Below are 17,088 nucleotides of genomic sequence, written 5' to 3'. Positions count from 1 at the left end.
TACTGCTAACCCTAACGAACCCTAAGTTAAGAATAGTGGCAAAGGCTTTCTTTAACTATGCCAAATCCCCCCTTTCCCACCATGGATTTTCTTCAAATGACTTGCAACCAAAATTACACATTCTCACGAGTGCTCTAAGACCCCAGAACTCAGTTTGAAAAATCTAGAACACCCCGAAACACATGCAATCCTGCTGCTAGGGCTAACCCTAACGAACCCTAAGTTACAAAAAGTGCCAAAACTAAAGGCTTTTCCGCGCGGATTTTGTCCCAACCACTTCTACCCGGTATTAGACCTTCCCAGGAATGCCCCAAGACCCGGCAACCCACCCGCCAAGAAGCATAACACCCCCAAACAGGCCAAAAGCAAAATCTCATACTTGCAATATTTCTGGGCCTTCGGTCCAAACGCGCTGCGTAGCTAGGCCATAAGTCGGGGTTGGCACGACGGATTTCCTGAAAAGCGAATGCAATCAAGATTAGAGTGTCCCAGCAGTGCTCCCAGACCACGAAACTCACCCACAAACACCAGGAAGCCCCCCAAACAGGCCCCCGAAAACGCTACATAGAGCAAAATGTCAGAAATAGCCCAAAAAAAAATCGGCCTGGATTTTGTCCCAACCACTTCTACCCGGTATTAGACCTTCCCAGGAATGCCCCAAGACCCGTCAACCCACCCGCCAAGAAGCATAACACCCCCAAACAGGCCAAAAGCAAAATCTCATACTTGCAATATTTCTGGGCCTTCGGTCCAAACGCGCTGCGTAGCTAGGCCATAAGTCGGGGTTGGCACGACGGATTTCCTGAAAAGCAAATGCAATCAAGATTAGAGTGTCCCAGCAGTGCTCCCAGACCACGAAACTCACCCACAAACACCAGGAAGCCCCCCAAACAGGCCCCCGAAAACGCTACATAGAGCAAAATGTCAGAAATAGCCCCAAAAAAAAATCGGCCTGGATTTTGTCCCAACCACTTCTACCCGGTATTAGACCTTCCCAGGAATGCCCCAAGACCCGGCAACCCACCCGCCAAGAAGCATAACACCCCCAAACAGGCCAAAAGCAAAATCTCATACTTGCAATATTTCTGGGCCTTCGGTCCAAACGCGCTGCGTAGCTAGGCCATAAGTCGGGGTTGGCACGACGGATTTCCTGAAAAGCAAATGCAATCAAGATTAGAGTGTCCCAGCAGTGCTCCCAGACCACGAAACTCACCCACAAACACCAGGAAGCCCCCCAAACAGGCCCCCGAAAACGCTACATAGAGCAAAATGTCAGAAATAGCCCAAAAAAAAATCGGCCTGGATTTTGTCCCAACCACTTCTACCCGGTATTAGACCTTCCCAGGAATGCCCCAAGACCCGTCAACCCACCCGCCAAGAAGCATAACACCCCCAAACAGGCCAAAAGCAAAATCTCATACTTGCAATATTTCTGGGCCTTCGGTCCAAACGCGCTGCGTAGCTAGGCCATAAGTCGGGGTTGGCACGACGGATTTCCTGAAAAGCAAATGCAATCAAGATTAGAGTGTCCCAGCAGTGCTCCCAGACCACGAAACTCACCCACAAACACCAGGAAGCCCCCCAAACAGGCCCCCGAAAACGCTACATAGAGCAAAATGTCAGAAATAGCCCAAAAAAAAAATCGGCCTGGATTTTGTCCCAACCACTTCTACCCGGTATTAGACCTTCCCAGGAATGCCCCAAGACCCGGCAACCCACCCGCCAAGAAGCATAACACCCCCAAACAGGCCAAAAGCAAAATCTCATACTTGCAATATTTCTGGGCCTTCGGTCCAAACGCGCTGCGTAGCTAGGCCATAAGTCGGGGTTGGCACGACGGATTTCCTGAAAAGCAAATGCAATCAAGATTAGAGTGTCCCAGCAGTGCTCCCAGACCACGAAACTCACCCACAAACACCAGGAAGCCCCCCAAACAGGCCCCCGAAAACGCTACATAGAGCAAAATGTCAGAAATAGCCCAAAAAAAAATCGGCCTGGATTTTGTCCCAACCACTTCTACCCGGTATTAGACCTTCCCAGGAATGCCCCAAGACCCGGCAACCCACCCGCCAAGAAGCATAACACCCCCAAACAGGCCAAAAGCAAAATCTCATACTTGCAATATTTCTGGGCCTTCGGTCCAAACGCGCTGCGTAGCTAGGCCATAAGTCGGGGTTGGCACGACGGATTTCCTGAAAAGCAAATGCAATCAAGATTAGAGTGTCCCAGCAATGCTCTCAGACCACGAAACTCACCCACAAACAGACGGAACCCCCCCTAAGAGCACCTCAAAGGCAAGCAAGTCATCAAAAACACAAAAAATTTTCCGCCTCGGATTTGGTCCAAACCACTTTTAGTGCTTCCCAGCAATGGCCCCAGACCCGTCAACTCACCTGCAAAGAGGTAGAACAACACCCCCACAAGTGCTGAGTCTTTCTTCATTGGGCGTAAACCAGCCCTCTGCTTTGATGGAAATAGGAGTCTGGAGGAGGAGGATAGAGGAGCATGTTCTTCTGAACTTGTGAACCTGAGGAATGCAGACTGCGGCACCTTCAAATAAATTAGCAAACAAGTGAAGACAGTTCTGCTGATGGGCTTGTTTTTGTGATTATCTGATTAAAGTTTGAATTATATTAACTGTGCACAACAAAGAAAGACAGACACACAGGAATAAAAGTGAATAAGGATGAAAAAGAAAGTTATTGATTCGTTGTCTCATTTTCAGGGCTCGAAGTCGGTATCACGGTCCAGGAATAAGAATAAGGCTTCGTCATCATACTCTGCGAATTCAGCCAGGGTGAGGTCAGTGCCACCTGACAGAGTAGAAATTCCCTCATCTATGTTGCTGGCCACCTCCTCTTCATCCGGCACGCTCTCTCGTACTCTTATATCTGGTGGTATGAGGTGCTGATTCATCTTGATCATTGTTAACCTCTCCACATTTTTGGGCGAGAGGCGGCTCCGTTTGGGAGTTACAATCCCACCAGCCGCACTGAAAACCCGTTCAGAAGACACACTTGCGAGTGGGCAAGACAAGTAGTTTAAAGCCAGGTTGGTGAGCTGTGGCCACAATTCTTTTTTCCCATGCCAATACGCCAATGGGTCAGAATTAACATAGACCTCTGTGGAGTCATTCAGATAGTCCTTCACCATCGACTCAAGGTCCTCCTCCAAGGTTCCTCCACTTTGCGTAGCTCTTGCTGTGCCTCTGACCTTTTGAGAACCAAACCCACGCAGAGCTAGCCAATCCTCTTCAGCCTCCAATGTTTCTGTTGTCTTTCGTGCAGATGATCCGGTTGCCGGTGTCTTTAACGGCTGAGAGGTCACTTGTGCCACAGCCACAGGTGCAGAAGTGGATTGTTTTGACTGGGGATGGCCTGCTGATGTACTGCCATTTCCTTCAATTTCCAGCCGTTCTGTTTCAAACCTCTTGGCTGACAAGGCTAGCCAACGTTTGTACTTTGTAACATCTTCATCACCAAAAGGAAAGAATGCTCTGCCTGCCAGCGCCTTTTTGTAGCGTGGATCCAGAATAGTAGCACAAATGTAATGCTGTTCTGAGTGGATCTTTTTAAGACGTTCATCACCTTGTAGGAGCTCTAATAATTGCTCAGCCAGAAGCAAAGAGTCTTTCTTTTTGTCATCTTTTCCAAACACAGAACACACCTCCTTCAGTTGGTCCTCCAGCATGTACAACAATGGGATAGCTTTTCCCAAATTAGAGTCCTCCTTGCTGACTGCACGCGTGAAGACCTCAAAAGGACGAAGCATGCGTGTTAGGCTTTCAACTATGTTCCATTGCGGCCCACCCATCCTCAGCTCCTCTATACCCTCTTTCAAGAAATATTGATCGAGTTGCGTATACTGCTCATACAGACGCTCAAGCATGTAGAAGGTTGAGTTCCAACGTGTTACCACCTCCTGGATGAGTGCTTTCACTGGCATTTGACTTTGATATAGCATGCTCCTCAGCTGCTTCCGGGCCTTAAAAGAATGCCTGAAATGCTTGCAAATTTTTCGGCAGTTCTCCAATACACTGTACGCTGCACTGCGTTTATTACCCAAGAATTTTTGGACAACCAGGTTTATACAGTGCGCCAAACACGGCACTCTGAAATAGTAACCGTCCCTCATGGCCTTAACTATATTGGAGCCATTGTCCGTGGAAACATAACCAACCTTGCGTTTTAGTGGGGACAGACAGTTAAGGACCTTTGTGTTAAAGACATCCAAAATGTTTTCTGCTGTGTGACGTTTCTCCAAACCAAACATGGCTAGTGTTGCATGTTTCCGAGCACCTTTAAAAACAATGTTAGTGTCAACACCTGAGTTTAGCTTTGCTTTAGCCCCTGAAAAAGAGACCCAGTGTGCAGTGATGCACATGTAATCAGCGCCTGCGCCACTGGTCCACATGTCTGTTGTCAGATGTATAGTGTGAACAGCACTCTTCTGCAAAGCTGCCCCAATCACCTTCAGAACATCTTCATGTAGTGCTGGAACCGCAACTCGGGCAAAATAGAACCGGCTAGGAACCTTCCATTTAGGGCAGAGCGCTGTCACTAATTCTAGAAAACCAACCCCTTCTACAAAAGAAAAAGGGAGAAGGTCCAGAGCTAGCATTTTAGCCAGCTTAGTGTTATACAGACGGGTCATTGGGTGGTTGCGTTCATATTGCGCTTCTGTAAACAACATCTTTTTAATGTTGCCCTGGACCAATGATTTACGGGATGATGATGATCTCTTCGACCCAGTTACGCTCGCTGATGAACTTTCCCGCATTGATGTCTCACTCTCTCCCACACTCTTAGTGTGGCTCCCATGGGGTGTGCTGCTGACATGGGAACTGGGTGTAAGTGAAGTGTTTGAATCGTCTTCTTCTACCTCCTCGTCATCAGCAGATGACAAATCAACGTTTTCATTACGTGCAATTCCGGCTTTCTTGACCGCCTCTAGGTGCGGAAACCATTGGACAGCGTGCCTTCTCTCAAGATGACCTCTCTGGCCTCCGGTACCATAGTTAGAACCAAGCTTACCACGACTAAATCGAAGCTTACAAAGGCTACAAATGGCTACGTTTTCCTTTCTTGGGCAAACACTAAAGAAGTCCCAAACTGGAGACTTGAAATGTCTTCGGGGGCCGGAGGAGGCGGCGATACTGGTGGTGGTGGTCCTGCTGCTAATGACAGATGAAGTGGAGGATGTGGATTGCCGAACTTCAGTACGTTTTGCACTTTCACCACCACGAATTGAGGTCGAGGACGAGGTGGGTACCTTCTTGCGAAGAAATATGGAAGCGGTAGGTTTTGGTGTACTACTTAACTCCAAATCTAATGATTCCATTTCCATTGCCTCCTCGCCGACATCATCATCACGCTCAGCAGCTTCTCGGGATAGGGTCAAAATGTCTCTTTGCTGCATGCCCGGTGGGGCTGCAGTGACCTTTGTGATGACTGGCTCGTCGTCATCGTGAGAGGCTTCATCACCAGCAGTATCTGTCACTTCTTGTTGAGCCTCATCACACTCCATAGGTTTGAGTTTTTGGACGACCTTCCTTTTACGCTTAGGTACCGGTGTCAGATCATGGTGTGCCTCACTGTCAGACCGCAGTTGTGGTTCCCAAGACAGATCACTTCCATCAGAACGAGGTGGGCTTGAAGAAGATGTAGACACCCCCCTTGATCTTTTCCTTGCTAGGGATGTGGAAGACAATGAATGATCATCAGGAGGAGTGGCTTCCAATGATACCTCAGCTTCATTGTCGATTTCCAAATGTGCCCCTACTTCGGGAGGAACAACTATTGTGGGCACTTGTGAACCTCCATGCACCTTTGCTTGCGCATCTCCTTTTGCTGCCTCTCCTTCCACATGTACTTGGGCGTGTACTTGCACATGGTGTTGTTGTTGCGGCTGTGGTTGTTCAACACTTGTCAGATGAGTTACAACAACCTGTGTTGATTCAGGGACATTGCTGCTACTTTCTTGCGATGAGCCAACATCACTGGTCGATGGTGATTGGAGAAGTACACTGACTGCCTCTGAAGCACTCAAGGGCTTTGACTTAAGTTGGCGTGGTGGTGGAGGCACTGAACCCAATGGAGCAGGGGTGCTGCTCTCAGCTTGGTCCCCAGCAGATCCTGCTGCTGCAGGCGTACTTTTTTTTTTGCTCCCAAAAAAAGTGGCGGGTGGCACACCAGCCTCCTTGGTAACTTGCTTCTTCTGCTCCTTACTAGCAACTTTCTTGCTAGAGGAGCTACGGAGAACTTTCTTTGGGGGCGGGGCCATCTTCTTCAGAGCAGGTCAGACAGCAGGCCGCAGTTGCACGAATTGTAGAGTTGTCTGGGGCCAGACGTGACGTCGCGTGACGTTATGCTGCACACACACACCGCTGCAGGACTTCTTCCTGGCACTGGTGGTTCTCTTGAGTCTTGTGCACCTAAAAAAAATGGAAGACAGAGGAACATCAGTTCAGTTATAGAGCACAAAAAAATCGAAAAACACTGCAAAATCAGCACAATCCCAATCCATCCATGCCCTCCATAATGTTTAAATTCAAGACAACCCACAGAAAGACTAGGCCCATGCAAGACTCACTACCCCTGGGCATAAATAAAGGTTGAAAAGTAGGCAAAATGGTTGGAGGCCTAACAACAAAGCCTGCATTCAAAATGGCCACTTGCCTGCCAGCACATGGCCAGTGCCTGTAGCTGCACTCAAAATGGCCACCAGCCACATGGCATGTCCCTCCCCATGAACACCCCCAAAAATCGAAAAACACTGCAAAATCAGCACAATCCCATTCCATCCATGGCCTCCATGATGTTTAAATTCAAGACAGCCCACAGAAAGACTAGGCCCATGCTAGACTCAAATACCCCTGGTGAAAAGGCCACAAGTACAGGCCCAAAAATCGAAAAACACTGCAAAATCAGCACAATCCCATTCAATCCATGGCCTCCATGATGTTTAAATTCAAGACAACCCACAGAAATACTAGGCCCATGCAAGACTCACTACCCCTGGGCATAAATAAAGGTTGAAAAGTAGGCAAAATGGTTGGAGGCCTAACAACAAAGCCTGCATTCAAAATGGCCACTTGCCTGCCAGCACATGGCCAGTGCCTGTAGCTGCACTCAAAATGGCCACCAGCCACATGGCATGTCCCTCCCCATGAACACCCCCAAAAATCGAAAAACACTGCAAAATCAGCACAATCCCATTCCATCCATGGCCTCCATGATGTTTAAATTCAAGACAGCCCACAGAAAGACTAGGCCCATGCTAGACTCAAATACCCCTGGTGAAAAGGCCACAAGTACAGGCCCAAAAATCGAAAAACACTGCAAAATCAGCACAATCCCATTCAATCCATGGCCTCCATGATGTTTAAATTCAAGACAACCCACAGAAATACTAGGCCCATGCAAGACTCACTACCCCTGGGCATAAATAAAGGTTGAAAAGTAGGCAAAATGGTTGGAGGCCTAACAACAAAGCCTGCATTCAAAATGGCCACTTGCCTGCCAGCACATGGCCAGTGCCTGTAGCTGCACTCAAAATGGCCACCAGCCACATGGCATGTCCCTCCCCATGAACACCCCCAAAAATCGAAAAACACTGCAAAATCAGCACAATCCCATTCAATCCATGGCCTCCATGATGTTTAAATTCAAGACAACCCACAGAAATACTAGGCCCATGCTAGACTCAAATACCCCTGGTGAAAAGGCCACAAGTACAGGCCCAAAAATCGAAAAACACTGCAAAATCAGCACAATCCCATTCCATCCATGGCCTCCATGATGTTTAAATTCAAGACAGCCCACAGAAAGACTAGGCCCATGCTAGACTCAAATACCCCTGGTGAAAAGGCCACAAGTACAGGCCCAAAAATCGAAAAACACTGCAAAATCAGCACAATCCCATTCCATCCATGGCCTCCATGATGTTTAAATTCAAGACAGCCCACAGAAAGACTAGGCCCATGCTAGACTCAAATACCCCTGGTGAAAAGGCCACAAGTACAGGCCCAAAAATCGAAAAACACTGCAAAATCAGCACAATCCCATTCCATCCATGGCCTCCATGATGTTTAAATTCAAGACAGCCCACAGAAAGACTAGGCCCATGCTAGACTCAAATACCCCTGGTGAAAAGGCCACAAGTACAGGCCCAAAAATCGAAAAACACTGCAAAATCAGCACAATCCCATTCAATCCATGGCCTCCATGATGTTTAAATTCAAGACAACCCACAGAAATACTAGGCCCATGCAAGACTCACTACCCCTGGGCATAAATAAAGGTTGAAAAGTAGGCAAAATGGTTGGAGGCCTAACAACAAAGCCTGCATTCAAAATGGCCACTTGCCTGCCAGCACATGGCCAGTGCCTGTAGCTGCACTCAAAATGGCCACCAGCCACATGGCATGTCCCTCCCCATGAACACCCCCAAAAATCGAAAAACACTGCAAAATCAGCACAATCCCATTCAATCCATGGCCTCCATGATGTTTAAATTCAAGACAACCCACAGAAATACTAGGCCCATGCAAGACTCACTACCCCTGGGCATAAATAAAGGTTGAAAAGTAGGCAAAATGGTTGGAGGCCTAACAACAAAGCCTGCATTCAAAATGGCCACTTGCCTGCCAGCACATGGCCAGTGCCTGTAGCTGCACTCAAAATGGCCACCAGCCACATGGCATGTCCCTCCCCATGAACACCCCCAAAAATCGAAAAACACTGCAAAATCAGCACAATCCCATTCCATCCATGGCCTCCATGATGTTTAAATTCAAGACAGCCCACAGAAAGACTAGGCCCATGCTAGACTCAAATACCCCTGGTGAAAAGGCCACAAGTACAGGCCCAAAAATCGAAAAACACTGCAAAATCAGCACAATCCCATTCCATCCATGGCCTCCATGATGTTTAAATTCAAGACAGCCCACAGAAAGACTAGGCCCATGCTAGACTCAAATACCCCTGGTGAAAAGGCCACAAGTACAGGCCCAAAAATCGAAAAACACTGCAAAATCAGCACAATCCCATTCAATCCATGGCCTCCATGATGTTTAAATTCAAGACAACCCACAGAAATACTAGGCCCATGCAAGACTCACTACCCCTGGGCATAAAAAAAGGTTGAAAAGTAGGCAAAATGGTTGGAGGCCTAACAACAAAGCCTGCATTCAAAATGGCCACTTGCCTGCCAGCACATGGCCAGTGCCTGTAGCTGCACTCAAAATGGCCACCAGCCACATGGCATGTCCCTCCCCATGAACACCCCCAAAAATCGAAAAACACTGCAAAATCAGCACAATCCCATTCCATCCATGGCCTCCATGATGTTTAAATTCAAGACAGCCCACAGAAAGACTAGGCCCATGCTAGACTCAAATACCCCTGGTGAAAAGGCCACAAGTACAGGCCCAAAAATCGAAAAACACTGCAAAATCAGCACAATCCCATTCCATCCATGGCCTCCATGATGTTTAAATTCAAGACAGCCCACAGAAAGACTAGGCCCATGCACCACTCACTACCCCTGGTCAAGGCCCCAACAACAGGTCAAAAATCGAAAAACACAAAATTTTACAAAAAAAAAAAATCGAAAAACACAGAAAAATCAGCACAATCCCAATTCATCTATGGCCTCCATGATGTTTAAGTTCAAGACAACCCACAGAAAGAATCAGTCCACCCACCACTGAGTACCCCTGGTCAAAAGGCCCCAAAACAGCCCAAAAATCGAAAATCCCAAAATTTTAGTTGCAGCAACTGTAATGCCCCAAACAAACTTACTTGTAAAATTTCTAATCCAACAGTGATCCAAAGAAAGTCAAAAAGGCCTCAAATCCAAAGATCCAGCAGCATCCACAAAAAGTAATCCTTCCAGGTCCACATCCAAATGAAAAGTGACCAGGAGATGGACAAAGCACTGGGAGGAGCCTGCTGAACAGAAACAGGAAGTTGAAGACTATGGGGCACTTCCTTCCTCCCACCCCCCTGCCCCCCTCCCCAAAATGGACTCCTCGCTAAAAAAGTGCAGGCAAATGTCAAACTAAGGAGTTATTCACATAAAAATCATCATTTCTAGAAGGTTTATGCTGCTTGCTGGTGGATTTCTTGTGCAGAATTGCAAATTTATATTTTCGCTCGCCGCATCTCAAATCTCGCAATTGCGAAGTACCGCGAGACGTGATCTCGCCGTACTCGCGTTGACAAACTATCGCTGGCAAGCCGCGATGACGTAATCGCGCTCGCCAATTCCCGCGGGATCACACAGCAAGATCCAAAATGGCGCAGCACTCGCAAACTATCGAAAAAAACAACTCGGCAAACGATGATAAACGCCGCGCGCCGCAAAAATTGTATCACCAACGCCGCGCGCCGCCAAAAAAATCCGCTGCGTGCGAATTTGCGGATTTTGCGGGAAATCCGCAAATCTCGCGGATTGCGGATTTCCCGAAAATCCGCAAAATCCGCGAGCGGAACGGATTTTCCGCCCACGCTTAAAAGGAAGGAGGCCAAGGAATCTAGCGTATAAGAAGTTTGCCCCTTCCTCACTGGACGAGAGTATACATTAATAATGGCAAACTTAAATGCACAATCAAAAGAGACTAGGATACACAAGATATCCAAAGAATCAGTATCTAATACCTTAATTGTGCAGCCCAAGTGAGTGGCAACCCAGATACTCAGGCCCCCCGAGGGTCTCCCTCTTGGCCCCTGCAAAGCTGCGGTAGAATAGGCCACATATCCTGTCCTATACAGTGGTACAGTGGACCACATCTCTTGAAAAAACATAACTCATGGGTATCAATATATTCGCCCCAATCGGGGAGTTCTAGCTTCGAAATAAGGCCGGTTATGTTCCAGGATAGGATCTTTGTTATACGGATCGATTATTTTCCCGATCTGTGGCTACACGGGCTCCAAATCCTGGTGAAGCACTTGGCAAGGTATCCCTTCCCTGACCAATATATTTCCCGGGGGCTGGCTCCCCTGGTGTTCTTGGTGAGGCACCCGAGTTTCCAGTAGCGACTACAACCTCAAGTTTATCCCTTGGGGTGTGGACCGCTACCTCAGATCTATCACAATCCTGAAGCACAGCTGGCTGAGTATCTCTACCTTCTATTGATTCAACTGGAAGATCCAGTCAATTGACTAGGTCCAGACTACTATATCTGTTGCTGACTGGGATGCTAAAGAGCGGGGTTAATTCAGTGCCCCGACCCATATTTGGCAAATTCTCGGTCCGGGCTCTCATTTCCCATTTTTTATATACACCTCCCATTCTTTCCATCAAAAAATTAGGAGGATAAAAATAACCCAGGAGATGTGTCTAAATGCCACTAGTCTCCCTAGAATGGCCCCAATTCAGAATATATTGTACCACCCTAGTGTCTCTAAAATTATTCAGGATACAATCCCACGGGTTATCTTTTCACCTCTGTCCCAGCCAACTCACCCGCCTTGCAAATAGGATTTCACACTGTATTAGAGGTGGGAGTGGTCTATATGTGTTTAACCAATAAATTACTTTAGTTTTGAATTCAAGATAAGACTCCCCTCTTCCTGTTGCTAACTCAGGTGCTCCAGATAGGACTACAGTGTAAGGAGTCAAAGCCGGAGGTAGATCAATACATGGCAAGCCAGGTTTAGTTGGGCTTCTGTCCGGTTGTCTGTTATCTCTGTGATCCCTTCTATGATTACTTGGAGAGTTTTGTCTCACTTGCGGTCCTAAAGTTGTTAACGAGGTCAAAGGGGCATAGCCAATGCCCCCCTCCTTAGGTGCCCCTTTTTGTGACACTCCTGGGGCTACAATTTTTTGATTGCAGGAAATAGGTACCATTAGAGTTTTAGAAGCTACTAAAGCAGAGGAAGCAAATGTGGTCGGCAGGTTACTTTGGCTAATAGAAACCTGGTCAGTGGATGTAAAGTTATCCTGAATACTGGAACTGCTATCTATTTTACTCCCCCAAGTATCAACCAGAGAAGTTAGCTCCTCAAGGTATCTCCTAATAACTTCTAGTTGAGTCTGTACTAGGGCTTCAAAGTATTTTATAAGTTCTGTAGCCAAATTTTGGGCCCTTTTTTGCGGCTCTACCACTGCTACACTATTTTCACCTGTGATATGGCCCTCTGTCTGCATCCTTTTTGCTGTACCCATAGAGGATTGCGCTTGTTCCCCCTCTTTTGGACTTTTTGCTTTCTCTGGCCTCCTTTCCTGGTTAACCCCCCCATGTCAGATTTGTTTTGGTTTATAGGAATCGATTTTTCAAATGTGGGCCTTAAGTCAGGAGTGGTCGACAGATTTACTATTTCGGGGGAATCACAAGTTCCTATTTCCAGAGTCATTGGGGAGCTTAGAATCAAGGGCATCAAAGAAAGCCTTCTTTCGGTGCATTTTATTTCATTAGAGACAGCCCTGATTACCTTCCGAAGCATCTTATCAATTGCAGTCGGTTTTAAGGTGGGCGTGTGCACGGCGGCTTTTTGGCAGGTGTTAGGCCTTGAAGGTGGAGGGGTACTGTCCCCATCCTATACTGTAGCTAGATTTCCCTAACCCTGGAGTGCTTGTGACGAGCTCAGCTCGTCATGAGGCACAGTGGAGCTGCACTCATGACGAGCTGAGCTCGTCACGGCCGTTGGAACGTTTGCACGCGGGGATAATTTCCCCGCTGTGCTGAACGTTCCAAAATGATTGTGGCCGTGACGTGCTCAGCTCGTCATGAGTGCAGCTCCGCTGTGCCTCATGATGAGCTGAGCTCGTCACAAGTACAGCCGCGCCGCGCGTGGCCCACCTCCCCCCGCACAGCGGGGGGAAAACACCCCGCAGTGAAGGGGTTAATGGAAGAGTAGGACAGAAGGAACAAATCAGATAAATCAAGTAAAATCGCTCCCTAAAAGGCGTTAAGTACTATAGTATTGCCTTCGCTATTACCGACCTCCCCCCAAGGCATAAGCTTCAATTTGCAACAACAGTGTTCCTATAAGAAAGCAGTGGAGATGTAAACTCGCAAAATGAATTTCTAAGGGAGGTGGCCCAGCCCAGCCTCGTTCAGTCTCGGACAGGCTCAGACGGACCCGCCCTTGGCCCGGGCTTCGCCCGGCATGTCCCGCGCACGTCCGGCGCTGTGGGGAGAGAGGCTGCGCTTTATGCGGTGTGGTGGACCGGTGCCTCCCCCTCGTCAGTGGGTCCTGTGGCAGCTGTGTCTGGCTGTAGTGCACCCTGGTGATGCATTTCCCAAGGTCAGTCACGAAGTTTGGAGCAGCGAGTGAACAGGAGCGGCAAACACCTCCAGGTGCAGCATTGTCCAATGTCAGCACCGCGGTCAAAATCCTCAGAGGCGGCAGCACATGGACTGAAAGTTAGTTGAAGGGACCCACGCTGCGGGGAAAGAGACTGCGCTTTATGCGCTGTGGTGGACCGGTGCCTCCCCCTCGTCAGTGGGTCCTGTGGCAGCTGTGACTGGCCGTAGTGCACCCTGGGTGATGCAGTTACCAAGGTCAGTCACGAAGGTTGGAGCAGTGAGTGAACAGGAGTGGCAAGCACCTCCAGGTGCAGCTTTGTCAAGTGTCAGCGCCCGCAGTCAAAATCCTCAGAGGCGGCAGCACGTGGACTGAAAGTTAGATGATTTCTGACTGTAGTTAAATTCATAAAACCTTTGATTAGTTAGTAGCCAAAGAGTCGGGGCAGTAATTGATTCAAAAAGTGAAAGCTGTCCCTGTATGGATATCAAAAGGAGACTAGCTCTAGATTGGGTTAATCTGACATTAATTTTATAGATTACTATTAATTACATAGCGACTCAGTATCGTTTTGCCAAGTGGCAGTGGCACCTGTTGGGTGTCTTTAGAAAGCCCTCACCCACCAACCTAGTTGGTGGCATGCTTCATCATCGGGCCCACCCAGTGACACCTAGCGTGTCCCGGGTGTGCTTCGACGCCTGATTACAGCGGAGCAGGTATGTCACTGTGTGTGCGGTGTAGGGTGTTAAGGTATGTGAAGTTAAAACGGCTTGGCGGATGGTCCCTGGGGTGAGGATACTTTATTAAAAGGGCCTCCGTCAGCGGTTAAAAATAAGGCTGTGGGACGTTGGAGGCGGGTTACGACCTCCTACGTCCTTGGAGTGTCAACATGTTTCAGCCAGTGCCTTATACTAATCTGGCTTTCTTCAGGACAATAAAATATGTGTGGGTTAAAATAGGGGTTGTGTAGTGTAGTCTATGTGTCTACACGCCCTAAAGTGTATCTAACTGTGAGAGGGGGGATTCCCTTCTCAAGATCACCTGTACATTTAACATTGAGGACAGGTACAAGACAAACATAGGAGAGAAAGAGTCACTAGAAGGTATTGATCATATATTATGACAGCCGACTTAAATAGCGAATAGTGCAGGCTATGAGCGGCTCAAGTGTAATGATACTGGTGGTATCATTAATGTGGAATCACACTAGAACTTCGAGGGTGAAGTGATTAAAACAGCAGTAAAAATTACTGCAGTGAAAGGTGAAGAATTGTGGCGCAAGGACCATTTCTTACGCTTTCAAGGCTTGTTTTTGCTCCAAGGTTATTGAAGTGGCAGGGTGTGGCCCTAGTAGGGAGAAAGAGGTAGGACCACTGGGGTTAGGGGACCTGTAGGAGAAAATTTGGGAAGCGCTTACCTATTGTAGTGATACTCAGCATACTCACAGGATTTCTGGCCAGCACCAGCGTGGGACCTGTTGTGCCTCCTTCGCAGAACCGGTAGTGCGAAGGAGGCACAACAGGTCCCACGCTGGTGCTGGCCAGAAATCCTGTGAGTATGCTGAGTATCACTACAATAGGTAAGCGCTTCCCAAATTTTCTCCTACAGGTCCCCTAACCCCAGTGGTCCTACCTCTTTCTCCCTACTAGGGCCACACCCTGCCACTTCAATAACCTTGGAGCAAAAACAAGCCTTGAAAGCGTAAGAAATGGTCCTTGCGCCACAATTCTTCACCTTTCACTGCAGTAATTTTTACCGCTGTTTTAATCACTTCACCCTCGAAGTTCTAGTGCGATTCCACATTAATGATACCACCAGTATCATTACACTTGAGCCGCTCATAGCCTGCACTATTCGCTATTTAAGTCGGCTGTCATAATATATGATCAATACCTTCTAGTGACTCTTTCTCTCCTATGTTTGTCTTGTACCTGTCCTCAATGTTAAATGTACAGGTGATCTTGAGAAGGGAATCCCCCCTCTCACAGTTAGATACACTTTAGGGCGTGTAGACACATAGACTACACTACACAACCCCTATTTTAACCCACACATATTTTATTGTCCTGAAGAAAGCCAGATTAGTATAAGGCACTGGCTGAAACATGTTGACACTCCAAGGACGTAGGAGGTCGTAACCCGCCTCCAACGTCCCACAGCCTTATTTTTAACCGCTGACGGAGGCCCTTTTAATAAAGTATCCTCACCCCAGGGACCATCCGCCGAGCCGTTTTAACTTCACATACCTTAACACCCTACACCGCACACACAGTGACATACCTGCTCCGCTGTAATCAGGCGTCGAAGCACACCCGGGACACGCTAGGTGTCACTGGGTGGGCCCGATGATGAAGCATGCCACCAACTAGGTTGGTGGGTGAGGGCTTTCTAAAGACACCCAACAGGTGCCACTGCCACTTGGCAAAACGATACTGAGTCGCTATGTAATTAATAGTAATCTATAAAATTAATGTCAGATTAACCCAATCTAGAGCTAGTCTCCTTTTGATATCCATACATATAAACCGGGGATCTGGACTAGCTTTCTGGTCCTCTCTCTCCCTCTTGATTCTCGCAAAGCTGTCCCTGTGGCATTGCTTTCACTTTAGGAATCTTGTCAGCAGCCTCAGAGGGAGGAGGCAGTGGTCCCGTTTTGGGAATGCAAATTTTAGGATGCGATTCCAGCATTCACTACCAATCACATGGGGTTGCTGTTTGTGACCTGCCTAATTAATATTTATTAAACGGGTTGTTCTGTGATACCCCATAAGTCAAAACTTTGCTACGAAACCTGTTAAGACACCAGTCTCATTACAAATTACACCCAAAAATGTGTCAATGTGAAAATTGCACATCCTGGATGAACATGCGTCTTGCTCATTGGTAATGTAATTCAAAGTGGTCTTACGGTCATACGGAGATTTCGATAAGCACTGGAGAAAATTTGAGAGAAGATCAGGACTATTTGTAAAAAGTATTGATTAGATTTGGAGAACGTATTTATTTACATTATGTGTTTGTCTACACGTCACTGCACAGCCAATTCAGAAAATCAGGAGATTTATAGAGAAAATCAGGAAATTTAGATGAATGTTCATAAAGATTTGTACTGACTGTCAGGAAGATTTGATGTGGAACTAGGTGGGTGTGGAAGACGTGCCGAGTATAATTGGAGTAAGGAGGAGAATTGTAGGGAAGTTTTGTTATAACCTATTTAGAAGGAATAGTAAAGAGATTTTGAGGCAGAGTCTACAACTTTCGAGGGAAGAATGCCTTGGAAAGAAGGCCAGTGTGACTTGAAAGGAGTAACTGGGAGATTTGCAAGAAAAACCAGTTAGATTTAAGAAAGAATCAGTGGTCCTTGGGGGATTATTGGGCAGATTTAGAGAGAGAATGTTTGAGAATTAGATGGTGGAGTAGTGATATTTGAAAGGTTTTGGTAGATTTGGATGGCGAATCAGTGGGACATGGAGAGGGGATCAGTGGGTTTTGGAGGCCATGTGGAGTGGATTTATAGACAGGACACAGGATCACAGAGAGCTGAAGAAAGGCAACCTGGGGTGTGTCTCTTATAAGAATAATTATTAATCCCTATTACCCAGGGAGTTTTGAAGCGTTTTTAATAGCGGGCATTCATTAATCTCCTAAAACAGAGGGGGTTTATCATATCCTGTAACAGAGGGGCTTAATGCATCTCCTTTAAACAGGGGTGTTCATTAATCTCCTGTAACAGAAAGGATGTATGTATCTCCTTTAGCAAAAAGTATTTTTTTGTCTATGTCTAATGACATCCTCACTATAACGGAGTAGATTTATTCAACCCCTACAGCAAA

The sequence above is a fragment of the Lissotriton vulgaris genome, chromosome 7, assembly GCF_964263255.1.
Source record: "Lissotriton vulgaris chromosome 7, aLisVul1.2, whole genome shotgun sequence".
Lineage (NCBI taxonomy): Eukaryota > Metazoa > Chordata > Amphibia > Caudata > Salamandridae > Lissotriton > Lissotriton vulgaris.
Note: the sequence above shows the minus strand (reverse complement) of the source record.